The sequence below is a fragment of the Amphiura filiformis genome, chromosome 4 (genome assembly GCF_039555335.1).
Source record: "Amphiura filiformis chromosome 4, Afil_fr2py, whole genome shotgun sequence".
NCBI classification, from domain to species: Eukaryota; Metazoa; Echinodermata; class Ophiuroidea; order Amphilepidida; family Amphiuridae; genus Amphiura; species Amphiura filiformis.
Window position 1 is genome coordinate 53700575 of NC_092631.1, and position 6763 is coordinate 53707337.

At 36.3% G+C, this 6763-nt stretch overlaps 1 long non-coding RNA gene across 1 annotated transcript; it reads left to right on the forward strand.

The window, feature by feature from the left end:
- Window positions 1–393: 393 nt before the first annotated feature.
- Window positions 394–6066, forward strand: LOC140151066 (uncharacterized). Its single transcript, XR_011858892.1, has 3 exons — window positions 394–784; window positions 3856–4064; window positions 5646–6066. It is a non-coding gene; the product is annotated as an uncharacterized lncRNA (long non-coding RNA).
- Window positions 6067–6763: the final 697 nt, after the last annotated feature.

Consider the following 6763-nt stretch of genomic DNA (forward strand, 5'->3'; position numbering starts at 1 on the left):
TCGACATCTTTGACAAGTGGGCACCAGGCCGCTTTTTGACAGGAAGTGCTCATTAAGTCGCATTAAGTAACTCCATAATGTACGTAGAGGCCCATTAACATCATTTTTATCCGTATTAATGGCATCTTCATTACTTTCAAACAAGTTCTGCAGTAGTTGAAGTTGTAGTTCTGACTCACCATACTCACCACACTTACCTGGCGTCATAATAATTGTATAATAATGAGCTGCGTGTATTGGGATTTCGTTGAAAGCCACCTTTAAGAAGCACTAAAAGAAAATTCGTATTAACGTCATTCTAAATTAGATCAAACGTCCTCTCTTATTGGACAAACACTGTTTTCTTTCTTTTTTTGTTTTCATGATGGACGAATTTAAGACCAGTCACATCTGTAAATGAGTGCCATTCTTTGTATTGCACGCAAGAAGACAAGAAGTACATCTGCAACACAAATTATTATTGTATAATTTTTTACGAAAGCGACTACAATCACAAGCACCGAATAAGGGTACACACAGGAGTGCAAAACGAGTCTAAAGTATATCTTTTAAATCTATTTTCGCTCTTCCTTTATCATAATGAAAGTTCAGATTAAGGTGGTACTTGTTGGTACATTAACTGCGCTATGCCTTGTTCACTCTGACCAGAGAATACCAGAAGAATATCTGAACTACGTAAAACGGGATAATAACTCAGAAATTAAAAGTGCTAAATTTGACAGAGATGCAATAAGCGACTTTTTGATGCGAATTGCAAGAGGAAACATACGGATGCGTCTATCAGGTAAGTACATGTACATTATAAATAGTAGAGAGTTTGCGATTTCCAAACGTACGTATTGTACGCCCGTATATCTATTCAAAATCCCGTCACAGAAGAGTGATTTCGAATAGATATACGGGGTTACGATACGTACGTGTGGAAATCGCAACCTCTCTAGTGACTTACGTGCTGTACGTGTTTTGTAAATATTCAGCATGATAAGTGGTAGAGATTGTGCGTGAAATTATTGATTGACTCCAAACAAAGAATTTGAACCGATGTCCTTCACCGTAATCATGGCGCAGTGCAGTCCATTCGATCAACCTATTTGATCGCAGTGCATTTGTTATGTGTATGAGACGAACTTTTGCGGTAGGCCCTATATGGTAATCATGGTTTTGGTGAATGCATTTGAGTAGTCCGCCATATTTACGGTATAGTGTTACGTCATAACGAGTTTAGCCGATTAATTCCATTTAGATGGCAGTTGGGACATTTGTAGCTAAACATTACTAGTATTAGGGTAAGATGGGATAAGTGGGACACTTATGGGTAGACGAGGTATTGTTGGTCGCCCGGGTTGGTCGATTTTCATTATTTAAATCAATATATTATTGAAAAATAACACTTTGATACTTAAGTTCATTCTACAAATCATATACATGTACTTTGACAACTTGCTTGATTTATTGTTGTCATGAGTTATGTTCGTTTTACAAAAGTTTTGTTGTTTCGGTCCTCTTTAAAACATAACTCAAGAACCACAGGACCTACAAAAGTACGAGTATATCTGTGATATTTGAATTCTTCTACACACTCGCTATGAAATGATCAATGCAATTTTTGCCAACTTGAGCTCACTACCATTCGCAAGATGCTGGGAACTACCAGATCGCAACAGTTTAAAATCGTTGCTAACTTTAAGGTTAAATTGAGACATAGTATACGTTGTGCAGACTTTTTGCCTATTGATATAAACTGTAGCTAATAAGACATCTTTTTAAATAGAGCAGCCCGTGATTGGTTAGTAGACCGGGTTAGTAGCGCGTAAAAGTAAGGTTGATTCCTATGGGGCATTCTTGGGAGAAAAGGAATCGCAGAAAATGACGAAAATTACGTCACTTTACAAGGCAAAAAGCAACTTTTCTAGGCATTGTTCACATGGTGCCTTCAGAAAAAAATGTCATATTACTAACTTTTGAGACGGTTTGTATATTTGAAGTTGTAATATTAAATGGAGTCTCCGGCAATCATAACAGTATGCCTTATATTTTAGAAAAATAATTATCAAGCACGAATCACATGGTTTTATTTAAAACAAACTCATGTTGACCATAAAAACGAATAAAAACAGTCGGCTCTTAACACGCGATATTCAAAATTACCGCCCCGAAATTGTCTAAGTGCAATGACGTAACGGTTATTTAGAGAATAAATGATAGGATTTTGTCTTTTGCCTATCAATATCGTGTCATAATGGATGGGCTGGCCAATATTTTGAGTAGTGGATGCCGGCGCAGCCGGTATCCACTACGATAAAAATATTGGCCAGCCCATCCATTATGACACGATATTGATAGGCAAAAGACAAAATCCTATCATTTATTCTCATTCTTATTCAGTTTTAATGTAATTTTTGCGAGAAAAACTGCCTTTTTTCAGAAAAAAATAAAGCTACTTTTGTGAGGACATCCCTGTTGTTTTAAATGAACGAAACCATCACGAACATCTAAGCCGCCGAATCGCGTTCTTAGTTCTCGCACATGTATTACGCGAACGCATTATCGCGCGATCATTGAGGAGCAACAAGCGTGCCGCCGTTGCGTGGCGGCGCGCGCCCTGACTAATATCACTATCAACTATTGTGAGATATTATACACCAGAAAACCAATCAAATTACGTGAATTCTTTACAAGACGCACCCATTGAATAAGAATTGTATTTAATTGTCGTCAGCCTTCATTGTAATACTGGGACGTCATTGCACTCGACAATTTCGGCGCCCGGGAATTTTGAATATCGCGTGTTGAGAGACTGATGTTTTTATTCGTTTTTATGGTCATTATGAGGTTGTTTTAAATAAAACCACGTGATTCGTGTTTGATAATTATTTTTCTTACTTATAAGGCATAATGTTGTGATTGCCGGAGTCATCCTTTAACCATAGAGCACCCTGTTTTATCGCTGTGTTCAGAAATGACAATCATCACGACAAATCGCAAACAAATCATTTCTGAGTTTGATTGACGTCAGACGCAAACTAGTCTTTTTAATTCAGACTCAGATTATAGTTCATTCCAACGCCGAAATGCGCGTATTGGGCGAATGTGATTGGTTGATGAAATCCCAGGATCTCACCACCTCAGACATTGTTTTGCGCAGAGTATTTAATTCATTAAAGCCATAGTGTACGACCTTATAACCCGGTCTTATAATATAAAATTGATAAATTGTTTTAAACCTGTTTTTTTTGGCATATTTGAAAACTTGTAACGCCTAAATTGAATAAGCCAAAATCGTTGCGTTCATCAGGTCAACAAAGCAATTTTGACATATCATAATATTATTTTGATATTATTTTGAGTAAAGAATACCAAAATTAAAATTTGATGTACATTATAGCTTTAAAGTACATCACAATCGTGTGTAGTAAAATAATTGCTTTAAATGAAGATCCGTAAGACCTAAAAGATCTGCATGCAGCCGTTGCCATTTTCTTTTCGAAAAATAAATATAAAGCATTATACAGACAAAGTTACAGCGTGTAAACTGATATGGATATTGGACTGTCATTTTGACATTTACAAAGTTACGTGTTTCAAAGTCTTGTGAGGTAGCTTGGGACACATCACTGTGTTTTCATTTAGCGTAGTGTTTACATTCCTCCAGTGTAGTATCAGGTGGCAGGAGGAATGTAAACACTACGCTAAATGAAAACACAGTGATGTGTCGCAAGCTATCTCGCAAGACTTGAAAACAGGTAACTTTGCAAGTATTACAAAGTTCGCTGCTAAACCAAGACTCTGACAAAGGTAACTTACTTTTTAAGCAAACTGACATATAGTTATATCAACGTTTTATGACATTTTCAGATCCTGAACAAGTAACCAAACGTCAAATTGGCCAAACGACAAATTTCAACGCCGGTTTAAGCTTAGTAGCCAGTTTAATTGACCGTGCTTTGCAGGAGATTGAAATGCGTGCATACAATACTCAAGTACTTGAAAACGCAGACCTTATGAGACAAGGTGGGAAGAGATAGGACCAGATGTGCCTCAGGCAGCATTGATGCTTTAATCTTGTAAGTATTTTCATTATACAAAACCTTTGCTTAATCTTGGCCCCCTTAAATGTCGGTTTATATACTAAAGGTCATAAAAAGTTTTTTTAAATGTTGACAAAATGTTTTTTGTCAAATATTTGTTACAAACACTTTTGCAAAATATTTCATTTGTCAACACTTAATTAAAGAGGATTATCGTGTGCCTAGTAGGCCTGTTAGTGTTAAACAAGAACATAAACCAATTATCTTTTTAAACAAAACCAAACAATGCACTAAAAACGTCCATGTCTCATTATTTCGATTGGTGAATCCGGAAAATTGCATTTACCTTAAAAATAGAGAATGAAATTTATTGAGTTAACATCGTAATAAACTGAAACTTCAGGTTTTTTTCATGAGCAGATAGATGAACAATAAGAATAAATTGCAGCTCGTAAAAGGCAATTCCAAAGAATAATGTCAAAAGAGCAAATTATTTTACTGTAAAAACTCATTGTCGGCTTCGACAACCCCTAATAATAATATGGTCAACTTTAATGGTCAGTCATCCTTAATCCGCTTCACGAGTGTCGAATGCAGACGACAAGTTTCATTTTTTTTAATTCAAACATTTCAGATTTGTAAATTTTCATGACCATATTTGGAATCAGCATGTAAAATGCATTGAAATTAGTGCAAACAAGCCTAGTAATCGGTTCAGTGATTCTTAAGATAGCTCTTGAGCAAATATCTCAAAACTTGTACTTTTTATGTTGAAGCCAATGGCTAGCATGCAGTGCATTGAAGGAAGGTGACCTGATATATTTGGAAAATCGAATTCTTTAAAACTACTCTAAAACTTACCTATAACATAAAATGTCGTCCCTTTCAAACATAAAGAACATGTAAATGTTCCTTGTACGTCGTAAATGTGACTAATTCCTTATGGAATTATTGACATATTATACAGCGTGATTTTGGTAGTCTATATACAGTGTTTTTATTAATGATAATAATCATGATCATGTAATAAATTGATATCAAATGAGAGACCCTATTTTTCTCATTAACATAATGAAATTAGGAGTTCCAAATCGGTGTATTTCCGAAGATATGACCAAAAAACTGTTGAATTAGTCTAAAATATGGTATACCATAATTATTTGAGACTAATTCGACAGTTTTTTGATGATTTCTCCGGAAATATACCAATTTGGAACGCCTAATTTCAGCATGTAATGAGAAAAACTATGAGAAAAATATGAGCTTTCACCTGATACTAAAATCAGCATTTTGATGGGGTAAAGTGAGGGGATGAGGTTGTCAATCAAGTTACCCACCTTTAAAGACTTTATACTAAAATGAACGCAAAAAATGGATCTACGATTTACTCGAGCCATTTGGGTGTAACACATTGCGTTTTAGTATGCCGGATAAAAACCCTACAAGGGGAAAGTTGGTATAACCCCCTTCCACGAAATAGGAGGAGGTTTGACGGTTAAGCGTGTGTGGATAACGTTTTATAATATTTTATTCATTTCATTCTCACTGATATAAGGGGGTAAGCTATTCGAAGCTAGTCTATAAATTGTATATTTTGTCTGTTTTATTTTTTCCTAGCATATCTTCAACAAAACCTGACATCCTTTACAAGATAGTGACACATGTGGTGGTTTCTGGCGATGTTGGACAGGTCGTGTCTTTGATGCATTTGTTATCAAACAGGGAACTGGGGCATTTCTTCACCTGGATAACGACCTTTGCCGACTGGTCCTCGGAGATGGAGTGCATAAACAGATATAATGCTTTTATGCAAATACGCCGTTAGTATGAACATCACTCCTGTTTCATCTTCATCATGTCACATATTTAGGCCTATTCCTACATCAGGACACGGCTTCAGAACATGTTACAGTATTGATTATCATATTAATGGTACAAATGTTTGGTAACATCGTATTTTCCTACTACGAACATAACAATAATGTGTAACCTGCTCGGGCGGGCCCTGGGCACCATAGGCGTAGATCCCGGGGGGATGGGGGGATTTATCCCCCCCAATATTTTGTCAGGGGGATGGTCCATACAATCATCCCCCCAATGTTGACGCCTGATAATGGGTTTCTGACCAAATTAACCTCATATTTGCCCATTGTAGCCCCAAAAGTGCAAATTTTCGCGCGCTTCGCGCGCATTTATTCCACTTTTACACCATATTTCATCAGTTTAGCTTCAAAATAGCAAAATTGTTCGCGCGCTTCGCGCGCATTTGTACAATCAGCTTATTCTGTCGCCAAAAGGTGCTGCATTGACTATATTTTAAAAATTTAACTCCATCCCCCCCCCCCCCAATGTCAAAAAGAAATCTACGCCACTGCTGGGCACAAAGTGTAATAAGCGATGTTAGAACACATTTCACATAATTACAATAAGCATGGTAAGACAGTCGTGACAGTCAAAGACTGTCTGATTTAATACCGTTTGGAGATGTTTGCAAGAAAGGGATGGGAACTGATAGAAAAGCTAATATTCTTCTGAAACATGTTTAAAAATACATGTTTGCGAGTGTGAACTGAAATTTTCAGTAACGTGTTTTATGTGTTGTCTTAGTGGTGTAGAATCTAGATGAAATACCGTAAAACCTCGTCTACAAGCATATAGAGTACTTTTGATGAAAACTAAATTAATCCATATATTTTGGAGTTTTGAGTAACTAAATTTCCGATGCAAACATTTAC